Source organism: Buteo buteo, chromosome 25 (genome assembly GCF_964188355.1).
Source record: "Buteo buteo chromosome 25, bButBut1.hap1.1, whole genome shotgun sequence".
Classification (NCBI taxonomy): Eukaryota; Metazoa; Chordata; class Aves; order Accipitriformes; family Accipitridae; genus Buteo; species Buteo buteo.
The window spans coordinates 5,161,388-5,185,897 of NC_134195.1; the positions used below are offsets into that span (position 1 = coordinate 5,161,388).

Below are 24,510 nucleotides of genomic sequence, written 5' to 3' on the forward strand. Positions count from 1 at the left end.
ATTTTTATTACTGGAAATCCCTAATTCAAACTTACAAGGCCAAAAGCGAAGTTACTGCCGGAGCCTAGCCCGTGTCCCCAGGAAAAGAGGATTATTACATCCCTGCAATGTGGAAATGAGGGTGGTGCTTATATACTCTACAGCAGGGAGCTGGTGTTCCTCATCTTCCTCCTCATTGTTCAGGAGTAATGGCTGTAGCTCAAAGCAAACTTCAGGGCCAAAGGGCCAGGTGTCCCCTTCTTCCCACTTCAGCAGAAGGGGCCAGGACCGCCACAGGGGCACTGTAGGTTTATAGGCAAACTATATGAGGAAACCTCAGGAAAGGGAGGGTGGTAAGGGCTGGTAAGGAGGCTGTGGTAAGCCAAGGAAACCAGCGTGATCTCCAAGGGGAGGCAGTGAGGGAGGAATGCAAAGGACAAGTACAGAAAAGGGAGGAATCTGTGTTAAGGACATGCAGGTGTGACCTAATTCAGCTTGTTTCCAGCCCCACTCTGCATGTGCTTGGGTCTTCTCTCCCAGCATCTTCCCTGCCCGTGATACAGGGCAAATCCTGTACGTGACCAAAACGTACTGAGGATGCTGGCTAGAAAGTGTAGGCAAGTGGTAGCCTTTGGGTAGTGGGAAGTGGGAAAACTGGATGAAATGTCTCTCAGCCCTGAAAAACCATCACTGGAAGGAATTTAAGAGAATGTGGCAGTAACCAGGCAGGGGGAGAAGTTGTCACTGCTAGCTTTATGTATTGGCATAGGCCTGTGCGTCACCAAGGGGTGGTATGTCCTTTCCCTGCTACATCCCTCTTTCTTTCTCACGTGCCTTTGTGGATGTGATGGTTCTCCTGGCAAACGATAAAATGGGCAGACCTCATTGAAACTGTAGTTTAACTTACTGGTATGAATTAATCCATCACCTCAGAATTTTATTGCTCTTGTGCTCTTGAGCTCTTGTGCTCATCAGGACTTGCTGCTTGTTTCAAGTTTGTGCAAACAACATTTTCACCTCTGTTACTGCATTTTTTTAGCCAAAAGTACGTTTATATAAAGAAATAATACCATAAAGACAGCTGAGCAGTAGCCACGTGCTATTCGGTCAGCTTGGGTTTAGTTGCAAGTGTGGCTTTGACAGTATTGCGCTGCTGTGGTTTTATTTGATGTCTCAAAACCAAACAACAAATGGGAACATGCTCGTTCTCCAGTTTGCTTTGTGCATTAAAAACTCATGGGGTGGTCGGAAAGAAAGATGCAGAAGCAAAATCTACCTTGATTTTTTAGCTGCTTCTCTGAAACTGCTGCTTAGATGGTTGAGTGGCTGTCATCAGATTGAGTGGCTGGCATCAGAAACGTAGGTTGTGTTATTTTTCTTCATTCAGGTGGTTTGGGAAGAATCCTGGATGTCTTATGCCTGAGCTCTGTTTAAACCTCTTGAAGCATCTTGGTGCTCAGGCAGTAGAGGACAGGGTAAGCCCTCGAGCCAGGCAGCATCAGCACTAGCATCGCTGCAGGCATCTACTGGACACCGAAGGCAGGTTGTGCAGTACGTAGCTGGGGAGCCGGCAAGGTCAAAATCCAACAAAAACAGAGTGGGAACTATAGTGAAGGGTTGTTGTTTTGACGTTCAGGTCTCTGTTCACTTGGCAAGGTTTCTACAGCCCTGTCAGGTCAAGATTGTTCCTTCAGCTGAAGCAAAGGCTGTGGGCATGTTGGTGGGTGCTCAGGATGCTCTTACAGAGGGTGTTTTGGATGAAAAGGTTGAAAGGTTGGAGTGCAGCATGATATGGAAAGGAATGAAAAATGTTACCGCAACAATCATCACTTCGTTAGCTCAGCCAGCAGGAAATACACCCTGGAGAGCTCTGGTTTGCATTTGCCAACCATCCATCCAGTCAGCGGGGGAAAGGCAATACAGAAATCATAAAAAAAAAAAAAAAAGCAGTTGTGGCTTTGGCACAGTGGGATTTCAGCTGGTTTTGCCACTAGACAGTGGTTAGAAAATGGTCCACGCTAGGCATCCAGATGGCAACTCCTTCCAAGACAAATAATCAATAGAGCATAGCTGAGTTTTGGCAGAAATGAGCCCCAAAGGTCCAGTTCATTGCAACAACCGTAGCTGCAGGACAGCATAGGGTCGAAGAGGCCAGGGTTGCCAACAGAAAGCTGATGATGGCTAAAAGGTGCATCTGTCTTGGAGGAAATGTTTTTTGGGGGGGAAGGGTCCAGATATTACAGAAAGACCAAATAAAGAGGGAATTTCTAGAAAAATAACAAGGTACTGATGACAGCTTCAGGAGTGTCTGCTTGGTGCTTCTCTGACCTGGCGAAGTATATTCAAATAAAATGCATGTTCTTTATATCTGTTGGAAAGTCACAGACTGCATGCAAAGATGATTCAATCCCTTGAGTCCTTGTAGTGTATAAGGTTACTCCGCAGTGTTACGCCAGAAAGCTGCCAGAGTTTGACAGAAGTGTGGGGTTTTCTGCTTGAACCACAAGCAGTTGAAGATGGGGAGGGAGGAGCACAGGATGGATTTATATCTGCTTTTTTAAAAAAATGTTATGCACTGGGGATTTATAATTGCAAAGCAGAAAGAAGGTTTTCATTTCTGTACTTGTTTGATCCATCTTTAGGGTTTAGCTTGTCATATCTTCTTTCAAAGCATCTCTGTGGCCTATTGTGACACGCTGTTTTGTCAAGCAGAAGGTTTAGTATTCCTCCTTCAAAACCTTCCCGAAAGCCCTTGTCCTGGATAGCAGCCACGTCGTAGTACGTCCCCCCTAGACACTCCAGTCAGCGTGCCAGCAGTATTTCTGACAGCGGTTGCTCATTCTGTAATGCTGAATGGCCATTGAAATGTGATGGTCAAAATTAAAAACTACAAACTAAAGAAATCTCAATCCCAGAGGAGGGAGGAAGTCTATTGTTAAGCTGCTATTAATTATTGATACCTTGATACCCTACACTTTTGGTTTTCCCATCGTCCTGATATCATCACAAGTCTGCATAGTGTTTTGTACAAATACTCACTTGTGCTGATAACTTTCCTCCCCATGGAAGGAAAAATGGAAAGATGTTCTTGATTGAAGCCATGCCGTGACAGGATTTGAAGGCAGCCAAAAGGAAGATCTGCCAGGGCCTTTTTTCAAAGCAAATACCCTGAAAAGCACCAAGAGGGCTCTGAAAGCAAAAGCCAGGCTTCAGGAAATGGTGAGCTAAAACAATTTTAAAATGGAAAAAGCTCATGGGTTGGGTAGGGAGAACGTTTTAAAGGTTTGCAAGCAAATCCCCCACCTTGGCTCTCGTCAGGTCGAGTTTTGACATCGTGTTAGGCTTCAGAACAGACTTTGGTGGCTTCTTAAATCACAAAGCCCCCTCCACCCAGCCCCTTCTCGCTCCCTTGGGGATAAGCCCCGCTGCTCCTGGTCCCTGCTGTTCCCACAGGCTCCCGTCGGTCCCTGGCCGGCTTGCTCGCTTGCTTCTCTCGCTTGGCTGCGTCTTGTTCTCCGAGCCAAGCTCTTCCTCGGCTGAAGAGCTGCGTGGCTCTTGGGACGGTGCAGGCTGCATCCTGCCCACGGGGCATCCCCCGCCCAGGCTTGTATCAAAACTTTGTGTAGTTTGATATTGAGCTTTAGTAAAATGGTAGAAAATAAAAATAAAGTAAAAAATAAACTGATGTTCCGGACTGTATTAAACAATATCGCTTTAAATAAAGAGCAAAGCTGTGCTCTAACCCAAGAATTCAAGGTCTCGTAACTTGACAGAACTATCTCTTTCTTTTTATGTTGAAACATTTTCATACACCCACTATTTTAATGAAGTCTCTATGGTGAAATATTTGTTAAAACTAACAATGGTTTTACTAGGGGAACAATGGCTATTAAGTCAACTTAGGAGTCTGAAGACATTTATAAGCAGTCCTGCCAAATTCTGTCCAGCTCAGTCTGCAGAAGGCTGAGGAAGCCAAGGGGACAGCCCTACTGCATGGGGACTTATATCATACAATAAATAGCAAGTGCTGATTTCATGTAAAAAAAAAAAAAAAAAGTTGCAGGCAAGGACTCCTGAATCAAAAATCCTTGTCTTCTGAACTGAAGGAAATGGAGTTGAACCTGCTATAAGTCTTGCTTCATTTTCCTCTCTCGTAGCAAGATTTGGGCTGAGGGGAATGAGGTGAGGACTGACAGAGCTTAATTGCTGAACTTTTTTTACAGGGATATTACTTGTGAAATGATACCTTCAACTTCATTTTCATTCTTCGTCATCTCCAAAACCCCAAACCAATGACACCAATGACAGAATAGCCAGTAACGTTTGGTAACAGAGATGATGATAACTACATCTAAACTTTCTCATTTCTTTCATGCCATGAACATAACATCAAAACACTAAAGCTACCCAGCCTGTCTGGGCAGTTCTCTTCATTTCATAGTATTTTCCTAAAGAAAAGCTTTCTTTTTTTTTTAGCCTAATATTTTGAGGGTGAAGTTCATGCTAGTTTTGGGCAACAAATTTTGTGATCTGCGGGTTTCTCGGCCCATTTGGGCTGACCTCCATCTCTGGCAGAGGTAAGCAGAGGGAGGTGGAGGAAAAGCTAAGCACTATCCATATTTTTCCATCATGTCTTACCTAGATACTTTAGTTCTGATATAACATGGCACCTAAGTGTTATGTGCTCCCTGCAGTGTAGGGTAAGACCCATGACAGAAAACTTAGAAAATATCTTATTCAGGTAGTCCCAGCAATGGAAATCCTAAAAAAACCCAGCAACTTTGATAGGCTCATTTTATGCATCATTACCTGGTGTTGCTTTACACAACTGTCCTCCTGCTGTCGGAGCACTGGGAGCACTCTGGCATACGAAAAGCTGGTTTTTCCTGTTCTTTGTAACATTTGAGGGAAGGAAAACTGTAACCCAGGTGGAAGAGGACCTGGTTTCTCCTTGAATACTGGGATGCTCTACCAGTAAAATGATGGTGGCAGTGCTAAAACTGCTCTTGCTGACTGTACTTTCCAGTAGGTAATACAATTACGCTGTAACGAAAGCAGGCGGCATCAGTACAAGTGTAAGTCCTCGCCGGTACAACTTTGCTACATCGGGGGCAAGAGTTCCGCGTCCTCGGCTGCGCGGCAAAGCGTGCCGTTTACGAGGCTGTCCTTCGCGTGGCCTTTTCTGACGGAGGTTTTTTCTTTCAGCCAAGTCCAACAGCTGGTGGGAGGCAGGGTACCCGAGGGGAGACCCGTACAACAAATACGATGCTCTTAATGCTCACAGAGAGAAGCACGGAAGACCAATACAAACTTGAGAGTCCCATGTGCCCTACAGCAGAACAATAACAATAGTATATATATTAAAAAAAAAAAAAGATTGACTCGCAGCATCCAGCCTACTTGGCGATGCCCCCAGACAAGTTGCACTTGACCTGTTTCCTCCATCGAATTACCCAGCCCGGCCTCAGGAGCAACACGTTTCTGCTTGTTCTGATGGCACCCATGAAGGTCACTGAACAAACCCACACAATCCAAAAAAGACTGGCAGCTTTATATCTCTTGTGGCATAAAGAGGTGCGTACCACAGGAAGGCAGCGTTTATTCAGGTCCGTGCTTGTCACTCTACGTGCTTTCTTACAAAAAAAATTTTAAAACCTGTGTACGTGCCTTCCAAAAGATGAGTACATTTTTCCTCTAGTGTAATCACGGAGAATAAGTTTCCAGCCTTAGCTAGTGCTGGAAAGAGCACTAACACTGTGGAGTTAAGCGACCAAGAAGCCCCTCTTCTTCCTCCCTGCTCCTCACCCTAGTTCACCTTTGGGGGATTTCTATTACATTTGTTGTCTCCCATTACAGTATTTTAAAGTGTGTGGTCTGTTCATGCAAGCTCCGTTCCTGCACACCCATCACATAAAGCTGATTAATTCACCCTTTGTAAAATTATGCACACTGCATCAATATGATATCTAGTGTTTCACTCCTTAAATAGTGGGTTTAAAAAGGTCACATTACATTCTCCCATTAATAGTACTTTAGAAACACTGAAAAAAACCCACACGCACAGAAAATGTCAGGCATCTCACCTAAGTGGCCTGAGCTCAGAAACCTGAGTTTAAAAACAAACTCATAGCTGAACAATTTCAGTGTTTTAAGTAGTTATATTTATTATTTAAGGTGCGGCACAATTCAGTCCTGCTGCTCTCTCCTCCTCTGGAAAGGGCCGGGGACTAGAAAGAACTCAAGACATTTCTTTGTACAACCATAGCAGCACTGAGTGATATGTCAAAGTTCTACCAGGCAGGTTCATTAGAAAGGTGACTTATTTACAACTTCAAATATATACAAAAAGGACAATAACAAGCCTACTTAATGATCGTGAAACAGACTTAATGCCATTTAATTACTGCACCTGTACCAAAAGGCAGAAGGAAAAATATAATTAAACTTCAGCATTAGAAAGAGGGGGGAAAAACAGTCTAATAATAGCTCCTTCACCAATAAACATAAAGGTTATAAGTGGAAGCCCCAGAATTTCAAAGTCAAAATAAATTTGTAAAAGTGAAAAGGTTAGAGGCAGAAAAAATAATAATCAGGCAGCAAAAGGTAAATAATCCATTAATCATGCACATCTGCTGAAGCGACTGAGCAGGCAGGATGCTCATCTGGCTGCGGAGCACCGAAGCCGATAGCCGGCAGCACCCAGCACAACCAGTCCGGCCCCGTGGGCACCAGTAACACCTTTGCCTACAGCAGCCTGGTCCATCGCCCGCTACCAGAAAAGACCACCGAAACAGAGTAATTAGAAATGGGCACTAGACACCCTTCCTATAGGAAATGCTGTGCTTGACGGGGAGAAGCATATGGTAAGAGACAAAACTCGGCAGGTTACGGCTAGGCTGATGCCTGTGGAAATTCAAGCGTGAGCGCAATGGTGAAAAATGGTGTTAGCCAGCCTCGTAACCGCTGACACGGCAGCTTCACTTCATCACTGACCTTCTTCTGCTTCCTTCTTGCAAAAACAGTTGGCAGGGCCCTGACGTGCACGAAAAAGGCGGCTGTTGTCTTTACATTGAGGTTAGCAGTTTGAGGCAGCTTGCTGCATTTACTTTGGATAAGTTTGGGGGTTAGGTCTGTACAGCCAATTAATGACCAAAATGCTTTTAGTTCTTTAGAATGTGGCTGAGGCTTGACCTGCCGTGGGCGTGCAGTTTTAGCCAGCCAATGTGTCATCCCCACTCGCCGAGAGATGTGGGTTCACCACGTGCGAGCCCCTTGGCTTTGCCAGTTCCTATGAGCTTCCACACAGGTGAGGACAAGGCTTTAAAACCTTCTGAACCCAACACATGCCAGAGCAAAATCAAACCGGGGCAGCAGTCCTTATAGGACAGTTTAAATACCTTGAAAATGCACAGTACCCACCACATATAATGGCTACTGCATCTCTGCAGTAATTGAAGAAAGAAAGAAAACATGAGTGGACCTGGAGCTGTAGCACCTTGCTGGCAGAGGAGTTGAAGCCACACAATTTTAGCACTGGAGAAGCCGAAATCCATCCCTGGCTACCACTGAAGCCTACTTTGATTCACATGAGAAGGTATGTTTCCCTGTACTGACTTCAGACCACTTTTCCGCTGATAAAAACTCACATTAGGACAGTTCCCCCACTGTTCTTTGATAGTTACTTATAAGCTGAATGAGCAGATTTTTTCTGTCTTGGAACAGGTGATATACATGTCTCTATCCCGGATTAAACAAACTCTGTCTGTCCCAGATATTCACACCTTTCACACTCTTTGTTAGAAACCTCTGCTGTCACAATTATTCAGCCAAAGTAGTCCACTTAGTTTATTTTTAAAAGCTAATTGCACCGGCACATTAGTCCTTTTAATTTTCTTTTTAAAATTCTGAGTTTAGTGTATCAACATCCTAAGTGTGGAAATAGCCAAAATTAAAAGAGATTTAGCAAACTTCCAATACACCCAAGAAAGGCAGAAAACATCTACGACAAGACATAAGCAGGGAACTTTCAAACCAGAAGGACTCTGGGAAGAGCATTACATTGATTCAGATCCCAGAGAGGTAAACTTAGGGAAATATGTTCTAGTAAGTAACTATACATAGCTACTCAGCACTGCAAAATTCCCTATTTTCAGTGAGTCTAAGGTTAAGGATCACATGGAAAGGCTCAGAGTCTGATTTCACACAAGGGAAGCATTAGTGGCTTCTGAGGTCTCCTTCAAACTTTGGGGCTTTTCGCAGTTTAAAAGACATTAAAAGGTGAAAAAAAATTACCGATCTTCTGAGGAAACCTGTTTCAGAGGATGAGGCACAGCACGGAAACTTTTTTTCTGCCGGGTACACGGAGTTGAGCATTGCAAGAACCTGTGGAGGCAGGAAAGGGTTGGCTTTTGATGCAAATTTAGCAATTCCTCCCGTCGGCTTGTATGGAAAAGTGCCAATGGGCAAACAATTTCCCATCCTAAACAGACTCCAGCGCAGCATCGTCTGGCCCCACACGGCACAGGGAGCGATGTGCAGGATAAAAGAAGCTCTCCAACACCTCGCTGCCTGCATCCAGGCATCGCTGCATCCCTGAGCGATAACCTCCAGGGTTTTCTGTCTGTCGAGGCAGTCTGTTGAAATGTGAGGTGTCTATCGAAACGAGCCATTTTATTTTACGTTGCTCTGAAGGTGTGTGCTCCACCTTTTGGTCACCCCTTCCTTAGTGTCTCTCCTGAAGCAGTCCCGAGGATGGATGTGAAGGAACGTTTGTTCCCCGGTCATTTAAATAGCACGCAGTGTCTTGGCTCAAGGTACGCGCTCGCCGCGATGCTCAGTTTGGTTTGTGCTCATGCGCTTTGCCTGGCAGCCTAACCCACGGCGAAATATCTTGTTCTGAGAAGGTTTGCTAAGTCATCTGGTTTGCTTTTTGATGCCAGAGGTGACAAGATACCACCAGCAGCAGGGGTCTACTGATGTAACAAGACAGGAAAAAATGTTACCAAAAAAAAAAAAAAAAAAAAAAGGGGTGATATTGAATAAGGAGTGAAATCAGGTCAATCCCGTAAGATCTTGTTGGCTAGCTCTTAGAGAATCCTGCCTTTGGATGAATTAGAGCACATTTACAAAAATACTTCCTCATGCCTATTTTTGGTCTAAACTCATAATGAGAGGGCTGATCCCTTTATAGGATCTCAATGCTGAGATGCACAGAGAACCCTGATTTAGCAAAGCACTTCCACAGAAAAGCAGTGTGATATTACAGTGCTTTGATAACGGTCATGGAGACTTTGCCCTAAGGGAGGTAAAGATCTGGGTTGGGGAAAGGAAAGCCTTTGGCATAAGAGCAGTCAGTGTTTTTTCCTGCAGAGAGCAGTCCCTTCAAGTATTTTGAGCAATGCAAGACAAAACATTTTTTACCTCAAAATTCTCTGGGCTCCTGAAACATGAAAAACGTGAAGCTGATTTTCAAGCTAGTTATAGTGCTCAAAAGACGCGTAGGGAGCCATCGAGAACGATTTGAAGGAACATTTCCAGCTTTAGACTACAAAGTAAACAAAGAGAAAATTGGGTTTGTTTCTGGGGGAAGGAGTAGTTTAGTAATTCACCCTTAATTCTGACATTGCAGGGAGGCATTCCTGGACAGAAGCATTACTCCACTGCAAGAACACCTAATGGGCTACCCGAAGGCCCATAAAAGTATCTTTAAAAGAACTTTAAACTTTTTGGTGCTAGGACTAAGAAGTCTGCAAGCGTGTCAAAGTAATGGATGACGGTTAATTTAGATCTTCCTAACTAGTGCACAGACATCGCTGTTCTCAGTCTAGCTTCTGGATAGTCTCCCTACTGATGCTTAAGGCAGATCAGATTGTTGAAATTGAAAGCTGCAAAGAAGCTTTATTTCTATCTTACATATTAAACAATAATATGTAACCAGGAAGTACCTGAATTTACCAACATTTCAGGTTCAGTTGCAAGCAAGTCTTACTTAAACAGCCATCTTGATTTAGATGGCTTTACAAAAATGATTTAGAAGAAAAAAATCATTTAGATGATTTAGAAAAAAGAAGTCTGCCCAATTTAAGGAGTTGGTATAGAAACTGTAATAATGAACTGGTTAAAAAAAAAATCCCACGCCCACTACCTTGAAAGCAAAGCCTGTCCACTTGCTTTTTCTTGGTATTAGCACTGCTGTACTAAGCTAGATCTCTCTTCCAGAGAGGTGAAGCTATAGGGGGGTATCATTAATCAAAAGCAAAAAAGATTTTGAATCGAAGATTCAGAATTAAAAGTATCCAAATCTATTAGAAAGACAACTGGAGCACACAGACCTAAGAAGCAGTTATGCTAAAAATGCCAGTGCTACAAAGCCACAGGTGAACACTTAGCGTTACACTCTGCCATAGGGTGGCAAAGTCACTACAGTGACTATGGAAGAAAAAAAACGCTGATTAATTGCAACAGCCATGGTTTCCCTGCAGGGTTCAGAAACCAACTTCACAAACTGCTCCCGTGCTGGAAGGCAGCAAAGCAGGACAGCGTGGGTTTGATGTGCGTGTGTGTTCCCCTTCTCAACAAACTAAACAGAAAAAGATGTGGTGAACTAGTTTACTAGGAATTTGCTTTTCGCTGAAAAAACTCATTCAAAGAACTGGGAGTTCAGCGTAACCAAAGTAATGTGGGGGCTTGTTTGTCGTTTTAGAATTTTTTTTTCCCATTTTTATGACCACATGTCACAAGCAGTTTACATCATTAATGTCACTGTAGCAGAAACTTGTTTCCATAGTGCTTTACTAGTACTCAGCCACTGCAATTTTATATTTAACAATAATTCCCAAGCCTACTCCTCTACCTGTGTGAATGCATAGCAGGTCTCTTCTGGTAGCTTTGGTAACCTCTTCTAGCTCGATTAACTTTGCCTGCTTTTCTATCGCTTCCCCCCAAGTCCTTTGCCTCTGATGCAAATAATTCCCAGTGGAAGACGGCCTATGTTCAAAACTGGCTTTTCATCCCTGAATAAGGGCCCATGCAAATTAGATGTTCAGCTAAGTAAAATCCAACTTGCTAAACACCAGTAAAATTATGTCATGGAAACAGACCCCCATAACCTGCCTTTGCTTTTACCCACCACTTGTCAGACATGATCACAACAATAGCAAATTAACTTTAGGGGAAAAAAAAAAAACAACCCTGACAGGGCAAAGATGCTCGGGCAATATTCAAATGAAGCACTTAACCTTTTGGTACTAAAAGCTTCCTGCAATAATGAAACATTAGTCATTAACTCAATGTGCTTTGTTAAATATTAGACAAGAGTGCACATTCAATTTAGCACTCACGTATACTTAGCGACAAAGAGCCATCTGTGTTGACTACAATCTCCAGGATGGGAAGTGTGCTGTGAATGGCACTCCAGCCTGGAAAGGCTCTGGTGTATGGGGGAGAAAATACACAACAGCCAGTACATCATGGGAAAAGGTGACCCAGAAAGGAGAATTATCCTGTTTATAAGGTTATTTCTGCACTGAAAGGGTTGTCAAGCATTGGAACAGGCTGCCCGGGGAAATGGTGGAGTCACCATCCCTGGAGGTATTTAAAACACATGTAGATGTGGTGCTTAAGGACATGGTTTAGTGGTGGACTTGGCGGTGTTAGGTTTGCAGTTGGACTCGATCTTAAATGTCTTTTCCAACCTAAATGATTCTATGATTCCTCAGCGCTATCCATCCTGTGCAAGCACAGAGGAGAAGGGAGGTAAAAGAGCTCCACTGAGCTAGTGGGCAGCCAAGGAAAACTCTGCCCAAAGTAGGGTATTGCTCATGCTGTCTGCATGTTTTCATGAACGTGTTGCAGCATCTCACTCCTTAAACTGACAGTTACAATTCACTAGCATTGACTCAGGGGTGCTGGGGAGAAGAAGGTGAAGAGAACGATGACTTTAAAATATTTGCCCAATTAAGTATGTGGACACAAAGGCTGCATGAATGGGACCTATATGTAAAGTGTGCTGAGTTCCTTCCCGAGTAAAGAAAAAAAAGGAAGACTAGATTTATTGTCTGTCAAAAATTCATTTTTGTCTTCTTGGGTTCAATCCAGAAAATTGCTGTGTGCTCCCCGTCTCCCCTGGCCTTTGCTAACCCTTACCGGCTCCCCATTCACCTTGACTGAAGTGCAGGTGCTGGTTGGTAGCTAATGTCAGTGGGGCTCTGTCTATTCTCCAACATTTGATATGAGGGATAAAACATCCTGACAGACTCCGCTGCTTACCTGACAAGCATGGATGTTAGCCCAGAGCACGTTCGTAGATCCTCAAACAAAGGTTCTTCAAAATATCTAAGTCTGAATTTCATTTACTGTATGATAAATTAAAATTTCAAGATGAGCTTCTGAGCTGTAAAACACTCCATTTCTTTGCTTTAAACATGCGTATTAATATACCCATAAAGTCATGTTAAAATAAGAAACATTCTTTGGCTAGCATCCCATGTATTTCAATTGCCTGAAATTGTTCTTGTTCCACAAGAACTCAGAAAGTGCTTTAGACAGCTCCTGACCAAGACACAGTACAAGTGTCGTCTTGTTTAGCTTTAATGATATTGCTCTGGGCAAGGTCAGCCATTTCATATTGTTCTGTCAAGAAAAGAAAACGTATAAGCAATAAGATCTGAAAGGTTTCAGGCCTTCTGGGAATCCTCCCTGTAAGGATCACTACAGCAGAAAGTCTCAACAGGAACAGCAACAAAAATATGTGGCAAGAGGAACAAGCTTCTACAGCATAAATTTATATTTTCAATTATTTCCAAGTCCTTTAGACTCAGAGAAATGCTTTTACAATTTCTACTGAGCCCTATAGAGGGCTTCTCATCAGCACTTGAAAATTCAAGGGATCCTTTAGCTTTACAAGTTCCTTATTTGTGACATATATCTAAGCCTGTAACAAAGTAGTTCATATTTGGACAACAACCCAATTAAGTTTCTGGAAGCAAACTGAGTTTTACAGCCAGAATCCCTCTACTGTGGGCCATGATTTCTATATATTTTGAGTTTCTGTGTGAGCTACTCACTCCCTTCTTTCCAAGGACAGAGACAATCTCTACTAAATCTTGGAAAGTCTATGGAAACTTTGCAGATGTGAATCATAGGAGACTTCAGCGGGTGTCTTTTACTTCTGCTGGAAGATGCCAGACAGAAACACACGCACGTTAAAAACAATTGAAAACCAGCAAGAGACAATTTGCTACAATTTGCCCTGTATCTCTTACTACAAAAATTTTTTTCAACTGCTTCTCTACAATATCAGCTGCTTAAAGTCACCCTTGCCAGCCACAGCGAAGAGCTGAGAATACATTAAATGCCAAAACATAAAGCTGAACAGCTCTTGTCACAGTATATTATGATATGATGATAGTGCTTTTTCTGAATCGTTCCATTAGAAAAGCTATTCTAAGGGGAAAAAACCTGGTTAGCAGTCAAAATATTAGGAAGAATTCTTAGTAAATGCCTCCTTTAAAAGTCTACTAGAATAGCTATGGAGATTGCACATGTATGGAATAAAAAAATAACCCAAACAGTTTTATTCTAATATCTATCTTTAGCTGGGTTTAACTGAAAGATTCAATCTACACTTGTAATGTATAGTCCAACAGAGCAAGGGGGGAAAAAGGTACATTTTTTAAAAGTATTCATGGTTTTGGCCAATAATAAATAGTTGTGTTAAAGGTAACTAGCAAAATGAATCCATAACTGAGGATACATGCTTGTACTGAGAAATAAGAGGAGGCGCTAACCTGATCGATGAGAAGCTGTGGAAAGATCTATCCGACTTCAGCCGTAGCAGTTGCATGGTGTGGAAACAGGACTTCTGACCTCAAACAAATTTTAATCCTACAGGTCGCACTCCGGGCGAGGAATGAGCAGAGTGGGTTTTAAGAATTCCCACCACCTCGTGCCCACAGGTTATTTGGGTTACGGAGACTGGTTTTATAGCTGCACAAGTCTCCATGCTCTATTACTGTAGCGCAGGGCATCGAGTTCAGAATCCCAAATATTGAAGTTCTTACGCGTAGATGTGCTGCAGAGACTGATGCCAGGGAATCTACAGACAACGTCCCTCTGCATCGTTACCAACGCTTTAATCCCTTGGCGAGCTCTCAGGGGGAACTGCCAGGCTAAAAAGTTAAGGTCTGGTCGGGAGCTTCAGGGGCGTGAAATACTGAGATTGGGAAACGAAACACGGCACTGTCACGGCAGAGCACTCTCACCAACGCCGCTCGGGGACGTTGCGGGTTAGCAAATGCAGCTGGCGCCCTACCATCGACACTCTTCCCAAGTACGTTAGTTCAAGCAAGGGGAATGAGCACCCTCCCTCCCAGTCTCCTTTAGAGGCTTCAAAATCAAGTTTTTAAGGCCGCTGGCAGCTGCATAGTTACTTTTCTCACCGTCTTGCAGCGCATCATTTCTGTTATTAATTCATTTTCATACATAATACTTGCAGAAGGGCCTCCCTTTATCTCCCCTTACTTAACCCACAGCTCTGTACTGGTTCCCTGTCCCACCACACTGGCCACGCCGACTGCACTAGTGCTCCGGAGAACCAGTTTGGGCACTGAGCTGAATTTCCACGGGGACTCTCTGTCCAGCACTTCCCGGCTCCTTTTCTGAAATTCCTGTTAAAAAAACGCAGGCTGGCATTAGATTATGGCAATTATTACCAACCGATGCTTTAAATGATGATGCCCTAATTGCATCACCGTTCCAGTGGGGGAATGACACATTGCAAAGGAACCGGGAGAGCTGGGCGAGGAGACCAAGACCAGCCTTTCTCTTCAGAAGTATACAGGCTGTGTATTCTTTACCGGTGAATTTTAGCTCCTGTGGCTCTTCTTTTCTCAGCGTGGTTTCAGTCACAGAGTGACGGGACTGCTGATGGAGCAGGAGCACTGCTCCCACTGAGCGTGAGTGGGAGACGGGACGCTCGGGACTCGGGATGCTCCTGCCAGTCTTCAAGTCAAAAAAGTTGTTCTACTCTTTAAAGCAGTGGGTTTCAAGTTTGGCTTAAATATACAGTATACATTTTATCAGTCAGGTACCACACATGCATATAATTTTGTATTTCCTTTCTTTTATATATATGTATACATATAAACCTATATATAACTATATAATTGTCATTCTTAATAACTAATTTCTATAGAGCAGTGAAATAGGCATCACGTGGTCGTCTCATATAATTATAACAAAGTTCTTCCAGTTTTGGAGGGGAGAGGGGGGAAAAGGAGAGGGAAGGAAGAGAGAAACTGCATGTGAACATTTTTGTTTGGGGGGATTGAAGGCATTTAAGGGACCTTTACAAAAATCATGTTTAAGAGACCTCTCGTTCATCTTGCGAATAGTACAACAACAGCTTGCAGGAAATGATAATTATCTCCTACTACCACTTGCTGGTACCCTATAAAATATTCTTTTAAAATATCTAATGCGTTGAGGTGTGTCAAGTAGCTTTTTCACCACATGATGTGTGATAAACAGGATATCTCTCGTAATCAGAAATCTAAAGCATGCGGAATGTAAAGATTAAAAGAGCAGTGTTTTTCTTTAAATGAATGTAATCAATGCGCTTATTAGTTTGCTGCAGCAGAAGGAGGGAGTGGGTGGGTGTTTCAGAGTTGGCACGTCTATTTGGCAACAGTGAATAGCCTGAGTGTTTATAGAGAGAGCTCTGTGGAATCCCTAGATTCTGCAGATTTCCTTACCAATTTTGTCTCGGATAATTAAGGATTTTAAATAATAAAAGAAAAAGTTAAAGAGGAAGTACAAGCTCCAGCTGGATCAAATAAAAAATAAATAAAAAAAAATTAAAAAGAAGGGTTTTTAAATTCTCAATATTGCCTTAAAACTAAAAATCAGCACTAAAGCACAATTTGGCTCTTAAAAGTAACTATGGAAAACTGGCACCTGCTTCCTCAACAGATCTACTCCCTGGATGTATCCAGAGATATATCTTCTTAAACTAGTGATTAAAAAAAGTTTCTACAGCTGTTGGACCTGCAAGACACAACCCGTAAATGGGACAGGACTGCGCTGGAGTCTTTCTGGTCCCTACCTGGCCGAACGGCATCACCGCGCTGACCGAAGTCCCCAGCCACAGGTTCGCCTAAAAGCTGTCGCCAGCCACGGTGATACGCAAGCAACAACCCCGCTGCCTTCAAATCCCGCTCTCTCCTTCAAGGCAGGCTAAGATGCTACAGCAGCCCTTCTTGTCTAAAACGAAAAACGTATTCAGGTTTGCACAAACGCAGCCTCGTCGCTCTTCGGTCGTGCCTGGGGATGACCGTGGCAGATCTCCGGCTGGGACAAAGCCTTCTTCTCCCACCTGGCGAGCAGGACAGCCTTGGCTTAGGCACAGCGAGCGCATCGCCTGGGGGAGCAAAATTCTGGGTGCGACCAACTGGCCGTAGCGTTACTGCCTCTATCACATATGTGAGGCTCAGCGTGGCTGCCATCGGGAGGAGGGGAAGGAGGAGGTGAAGACACAGAGAAAGAACATCACTCGTTTTTGAGGAAGGATGGGTGCCACCCCAAAGCAGTGGTCGTTCGTCCTACCTCGCCAGCACTGCTAACGGCAGCAGAAACAAAAGGTCTGACCTGCTCTCCTGCCCCATCTTTTCTCCTTTCCGTGGCCCAGCGCAGCCTCTCATTCTAGAAACATAATTCTGTTTCATCGACAATTCCAAAAAGCCATAAGGCCAGGTCTGACCACCAGCTAAAAGTTGTGTAGCCACATTAGGTTCAAGAAGTCCCCAAAGCCTGTTGAACTGAGCCCTTGGAGGGCTGGTGGCCAGCTCGGAGCAGATGAGGAGGCAACGCTGGTCTTCTCTGAGAGCAGCATCTCCGCTGCTATCGGACACGAGGACGAGCTGCGGGCTGCCCGTGAGCAGGACGGACAAGGTCAGGGTGCCAGGCATTAGCACTCTCGTACTTGGATTCTCTACTGAAAGCTTGGACGCTGTCAGAAAGACCAAGAGCTAAGCAGGCATCTAGTGCCATTCCCACGGTTTGAGTGTCACCAAATTCCTGCAGCTCGTGGGCAGGCGGTAAGCAATTTCTCTGTAATCACATACGAGCTCTGGAAAGGAGCAGGAGCTGAACTATTTCCCATCTCCTAGCCCAGCACCGTAAGAACTTCTTAACTGCAACATTATTCTGAATTGCTCCAGTCTTGCTCCAGTCTTTATAGCTATATGACTTCCCTAAGTCTTAACTATGGCATAGTTTTCAAATTAGCTCAAGAAATAAATTTCTTTTTTATATCAGAAAGAATAAACTATCTTCCCTAGTTCTAATACATATAATCTATGTGCACAATACCTGCATGCATATGTGTGTGTGCATACATATGCATTTGTGTGTGTGCATATATATGCATATAATACACTGATCAAATACTACTTTATTATTAAGCAGCAATGTCTGGTTGACCTGATTCTGTTTCCTACTTTTACCATGACTAAGAGAGACTGATACTCTTGGGCAATGTATTTTGCCAGTTATATGAAATTAAAAGCTAAGTAAAACCAGCAGCAATTAAGAGTGGTGAAAAATCTGCATATTGTAGAGATGTTATATCTGGGTTTGTCCAGTCAGTGGCTAAAAGAATTGAAAAAATAGCATTCAGGAAAAAAAAAATTTAAAAAATGTATACCTACTAGGTGCACTTCGCCCTTTTTTTTTTTTAAATATAATAGTCAGAAAGTTACACTGAGCCACTAAACCACAGAACACCACCATGCACTACGTACAATCATAATTCCCATATCACAGCTCTGCCAGACCCCCGTTCAGGAGGCTCCTCCTTCCCTGGGAAGCCAGCTGCTCCTCAGACACTGGCACCCTCCTCCTACCCCTCCAGAAAAGAAAGTTTATGTGCTTTTATACTTTCTCCAGGAACCACTTTCGTACACTTGTATCAGACCCAACGGCCAACGCCGGTTTAAAGTAATTTTTGCTTTAAGGCCATTGCACCGAGACCTCCCCTCTTAGAGGTGTCCCATGAAGTCTGTAAGATTTCCACTGACTTTGGCTCAGGTCCTGAGGGTATCACACAGCAGGATGTGACCCTTAGGCGAGACCAGAACAAATGTCAGCTGGAAAGGTCAGGCTGAGGAAAACAGCGTTTGCTCATTCTCAGCTGTGAGGTACAGTCGAAACCCCATCCTGAATCCTTTCTCAATACACACGGTTTCTGAATAGAACCTTTTAAATCGTATCCTTCAAAGCGCTTCCCCAACTGTTCAGCTTTGGCAGTGACCATTTTCTCATGCGATGTTGATTACCCCTACCATTTCCGTGACCATCTATTATAAATAACAGCCGTGCACAGAACTGCGTAGGTGAAGCACATTAACGTCGATACCAGTCTGCGATGGGGGCATGCTAAGCTGCTTCTATGGGAAGGTTCCTCCCCCCTCCTATTTTGATTTTTCTGCTGCTATACTTGATGACTAGCAATAAAAATGGGTAAACAGAGATCCAAGGGAAATGAAACTACATCTGCGGAACATTCAGAGCCAAAATACACAAGGTGGATAATTTGCATGCTGCATGTAAAAAGTAGTTACGCAGCTTTCTTCCTACTCTTTACATCTCCATAAAACATAATAATGGATTTCTAATTATACATCCAAATAATGGGCAAGCTGCAAGATGCTGGGGGAAAATTGGAAAGGGGGAAAGAATCTAACCAAAGGTACAGATGTAATGAGGGTAGTGACATTTCTATAAAGATGCTTTAATGGTTGTTAAGTAGTCATTTTGAAACAGAAATTTTTTAAGTGTCCTAATAGGAGTTTTCATTTTCAGACAATTTGCTACGCAGTTAAGTGATGTCAGACTACAAGCTGTAATCTACTACAATGACCAAAGAGGAGCTGTTTTCACGCCCATTACAATATATAATTGATTCCTAAATTGGCTTTCTACAAAAGAAACCAATCAGATTTATGCCAAACTCAGGCGGTGGATGAAGCCTTGACTTTTGATGTTAAACATCTGACAAACTTCATGCTGAACTAAAGCGTTATGTTTGTAAATTATAAGCTCCTTAAGGTAAAAACAAACTCACAGCGCATTACAAAACACAGTCGCTGTCCCCTTTTTTTTTTGGCAAATGACGGAGTACGAATCGGCCACACTGAAGGAGGGAAGAGGCACATCCTCTGCCCCTGCAAAAAGCTGCCTGCCTCCTACTCACCCGCTGGCTGGTGGGAGATCCGGGACCCCGTCCCTCACGACTGAAAGGGTGACATCCCAAATGGTTGAAGTGCTAGACACCGTCGCTGCGTCAGTCGGTGCCACAGCTTCCACGCTGAGCAGCAATTAACCGCCTGGGCTCGTTCCTTTCCGAGAACCTGCCCAGGCTTCAGCAGCCGGGAGGGTTGGCTTGGTGCTCCAGCAAATTCAGTTGTCCTTAACTTTCTGCTGCTGCTCTGAGCTGTTCCGCCTCCTGCCTAGTTTTTGTTTTGTACCTTGGGATATCCTTATGGGGCAGCCGTTTTGCATGTTCCTGGTCTGAGGCATAAATCTTCCAGAGGGTAATGTGTATGCTTTGCACGCTCAGCCCATCAATATCAGCTCCATCAGCATACCTGATGCAATCAGCTATCCCCGATGAGTTAAGGCAGAGATTACCCAGTAATCTTGCTGTTATAGAAACAAAGAAGCAAATGTTTTTCTAATGAAATTTTCTAAATATCGTTTTCCTTTCTCATTTTGCCTTAGTTAAATAAAATCATTAAGTGTTCTTTGCAACTTGAGTACAAATGAGCCCTTCAGCCTTGGAAGCACGCACTTAGAGGAGAAAATAATCTGCCTGTTTGCTTAACCTCTGAAATTAAACCCAGTTCAGAGGTAATGTGTGTGTGTGTGTGGGGGGGGGGGGGGGAGGCAGATTTAGAATAGGTCTCAATGTGACTTTTCACAGGGAAAGAAACTCTATGAGGGAAGCTGACTGTTAAACCTGTATGTCTCATCAGTTCTCCTAGCAAAGAAATAGCTGTCTCAGGTGAAAGATACAGGAGGGACCCCTGTGGCTTTGGCTCAAAAACATCCAAGAGATGTCAGCACTCATGTCAAGGTCTCACAAAAGAAGAAGTTTTTAATTCCTAGGAATTTAACTGCAGCTGAGCGAGGAGAAAACCAAATTCCTACCTTGCAGGCAATATAATCCACGGGTGAACATTACTAAATAAGAGATCCTAGATGTCTATTACATCTATATGGTGAGAAGGGGCAGCCCTTGCTTTAGCAATGCTGGGGTCCATCCCCACCAGAACTTGCCAGCCTCAGCGAGATCTTTCTGAGTCTCACTTCCCTCTTGCAGCAAACACCGGCAGCAAACCCACCAGCACCAAGCCCGGCACTGCTACGCACCACCGCAGCGGTTGCTGGTGGGGTTTCCACAGCTATCCCCAAAGCTGCTTACCGAGGTGGGGGTGTCCATCGCGGGCTGAGCGTGAAAGTTGGCATGCAGCAGAATGTCAGAAGATCCCGACGATGCAACTTTTTGCTATAAACCTATATGATTTTATAGGTGAGCTGAGCAGGGAGGATATTGTGTAACCGTGTGCTTGCATTCTCCTTTTTGCAATGAAGTTGAACGAAGCAGATGTTGTCTCACACGGTGTTTTCAGTATGCATGTCAGCCTTCTCAGGCATTGGTGTTCCCACGTAGGAGCCCTCAGAGGGATTTTGCTGGCTAAACTCACACTTGCAGAGACGGGTACGTGGTGCTCAGCCCAACTGTGAAAAGCAGTATGTAAGAATAAGTCACAAAGCCCTTTACAAAGCAATGACCTCTTCTTCCTCTATTATGCAGCATATAACAATATTCTTATCACTTTATTGTTATCATTTTATTGTTGACAACAAATAATCTATACAGCTCTTGCTTTGCACAATATTTTCCTCTAAAACCTCTGTTACACTCTATGACCACAAGTTTAAACAAAAAAATCCCATGCATACCTCCACCAGCTAAAAAGCATTACAGCTCCCACTGCCTATATACGATCCAGCGCTCAAGGTGTAAGGTATAGGTCAAAGTTTTAGAGGCACCACCAACCCAAACCCTGCAGGGTTGCTCTGGGACTTGCAAGAATCATTTCTACCCTGGTACCACTGGTGCAATCACCTTTATCTTGGCATCATCACATCTTAGGAGAAACAGCAGGTACTAAGGGGAAGGGTAAGCAGGCAAGCAGGAACGTATTGGGGAGCAGTCCTGGAACAGAGGAGAATTTGCTTTTGTTGACCTCGGAGGCAAATAGGCACTTTCAGAAGAAAGTGTTAGTGCATCATCACGTAGCTCCTGCTAATCATGCGTTAGTCTGAAATTGCTTCCATGAGGTACTGGTCTGCTCAGGACTTGTGGCAAGCACCCACCACTCTGGTTACATTGCTATGTCAGTACTTTCAGCATCAGCTTTTATTGAAATGATGAAGAAATGGTCAGCACACACCTTGAACACCTTAAAGATTTAGTGTGTTGAAATAACAGACCTCCTCTGTGGAGCACCCAAGGCTTTTTTCCTTCAAAATGAGCAAGTTCCCAGACAAGCAGAGGAGCACCCATTCCTGCTGACGTGGCTGGTAACTAGGAGACAAATGGCAGGTGGGATTGGAATTGCCTATGAGAAAGACTTCAATAGTCAGTTATTTAATACTGAAAACTAACAGTGAAGGTGATTGCTGACATAGTGGTTGAGGGTGGATTCTACGCAATGTGATGTCTAAAACCATTACTGCCTGTTCGTTTGTGCGTTTTGTTCTTCTCCCACGCTGCTATGTTTATGTGGGCAGGTACACAGGCAGCAATTTCTGTTCACATGTTTTGCAGGACATTTAGTAAGCTACTACAACCAATACCGACTAGGGACTAGCAGAGCATGACAAATCCATTTGCTTCCAATTCCAGCCCATGAATTCTCATCTATATAAAATATCACAGAAAACTGTGAAAATTAATTTCTGTATGGACAGGAATTTTCTATAACTGTACAGATGAGATGCAGTTTCAGTAACAAATCCCCTACCCCTTAGCCAAAACTGACTTCTGGCATTTTATCTAAATAATTATATTTATTAGTTATGTATATGATTAGTATGAAATTGCTAAGGGTAGGTTTAGGTTGGACATAAGGCAGAAATTCTTTACAATGAGGATGGTGAGGCATTGGAACAGGTTGCCCAGAGAAGCTGTGGCTGCCCCATCCCTGGCAGTGTTCAAGGCCAGGTTGGATGGGGCTTGGAGCAACCTGGACTAGTGGAAGGTGTCCCTGCCCATGGCAGGGGGGCTGGAACTCGATCTTTAAGGTCCATTCCAACCCAAACCATTCTGTGATTTTAACTTTGTGATGACTGGCACAATGTTACTGTACCATTTCCAAGCTCCACAGATCAGCTGGCATTTCTTAGCATAACATTATAGTATTAATTTGAAGGTATTACTTATACATTGAAATTAGATCACCCAAAACTAGCATTAACTCACATTTATTATTTCTCACTAAAATCTGTTTCTCTTGTCAGGAGGAAAAAAAAAACAACTGGAAAGACAATCTGAATCTACCCTTTTGAAACCCAATACATTTATTTTTGTATTAATCTGTTGTTATAAAATCACTATTTATAAGGAAAATTCATCATTTCTCTCCCAAGAATCTACATACCTTTCTGAAAATAGCTCCTTTCATTAGATTGCAAACTGCTCCATCTTGTGGTAACATAGCAGTATTAATACAAAACAGAAATATCCTTACAGCTTTACCTACTGAGACACTAGAGAAATGTGACAGTTACCAGAAATCAATCGCACAGATATGTTCCATTTGTCTTAAGAGACAATTTTGGCAACTTAACTCAAAGCAAAACATCAATGGGCGGGGGGGTGTGGTGGGAAGAGCCTGGATGAATCACAACATACCTTGACCAGAAAGCATAGAAGGCTTATGTCTTTTTGCCCACATACAGAAAATATTTTAAAGTATGAGCACCTGTCACATGTAGCACACTTTTCTGAAATCTTGTGGACAAGATAAGTTGGTCCACACTGCAAGTGGTTCAAAATGGAGACCCAAGAAGCCTGGCTCGGACACAGTTAGTAGGCAGGTGTTCAGGACTGCTTCTTTCAATAACCTTGGGAATGCAAGGGAATGAGAGGAATGGGAAGTTAAACCAGATTATTCCAGCTGATAAACCAATTACACTACTGTGCTGCTGTCACAAACCAAAATTAGCAACCCCAATGAAATTTCCTTATTTGGTTGTCCCATAAAATACTTCAGTTCTGAGGAATCTGTAAAAATGAATGAAAAAAATGGTAGTCTCACTTTTTAATCCTTTAACACTACAGAAATAGTCCTTCTTAACACAATTATTTCATCTCCTAACTCCTAAATGTTGACGTGTATTGCAGATGATTGAGAGGAACTTCATACAAATGAAAAATGTAAAAAGTACATACAATTCTGTTTTTCTTTTCAAAATGCTTCTCTCTTTTGGCTCAGTTTCAGAATTAGTTGGAAGCCTGAACAAGTAGCTATGAAGCAAGTGACCTGGTGGCACAGCATTAACTATTAGTTCTAGGGACTTCCCTAAAAAGTTGTGGTAAATTCTAAAAATTTGCCCTGCCTAAAATTTTTGCTGGGTCTAAACACCAAAGGCCATGTCCATGCTTTTTTAGAAGGTAAAACGCTAAGAAATCCTTTAAAACATGATAAAAGATTTTATATGTTTTAAGTACTGATATGCTGTTGCACTCATAGCTTTATTGCTTAATAATGAGGTAGGAAAATTAATATGGTCAAACTGATCGATTTTCATTTGTCTTCAGATAAAAATTCTACTATTTAATCTCCTATATCTTCTTCAGCTAACACCTTCATTTAAGTCCATGTGCTTACATATGTTTTGTTACATAAGCATGTCAAAAGAATCCTTAAGTACCTGTCCCAGCATGGATATTTACTGAATGCTTTTATTACAAGTCACAGCTTTTACTGAAACATGACAGAGTTATTTTGCTACACACAACACAATTCAGAGTTAAATTAGCAGAAATGCTAATGAAGTCATTTTGTATTTGCCTTAGTGTAAAACATCTCATGCAACCCCCATTTGTTTTTCAGAGTCAGGCAAATTGCCTCAGCTGTTGAATTCAACTTGAATCATAGAATCATTTAGGTTGAAAAAGACCCTTAAGATCATCGAGTCCAACCATAAACCCAACACTGCCAAGTCCACCACTAAACCACGTCCCTAAGCACCACATCTACATGTGTTTTAAATACCTCCAGGGATGGTGACTCCACCACTTCCCCAGGCAGCCTATTCCAATGCTTGATAACCCTTTCAGTGAAGAAATTTTTCCTAATATCCAATCTAAACCTCCAGTGGTGCAACTTGAGGCCATCTCCTCTTGTCCTATCATTTCTTACTTGGGAGAAGAGACCAACACTCACCTCACTACAACCTCCT

The 24,510-nt window shown here is 43.0% G+C and overlaps 1 protein-coding gene across 1 annotated transcript in view; it reads left to right on the plus strand.

Annotated features, from left to right (window-relative positions):
- The window catches only part of TGFBRAP1 (transforming growth factor beta receptor associated protein 1), a 67,447-nt gene that overhangs the window by 34,437 nt on the left and 8,500 nt on the right, over positions 1–24,510 (plus strand). The gene's annotated exons all lie outside the window — the stretch shown is intronic.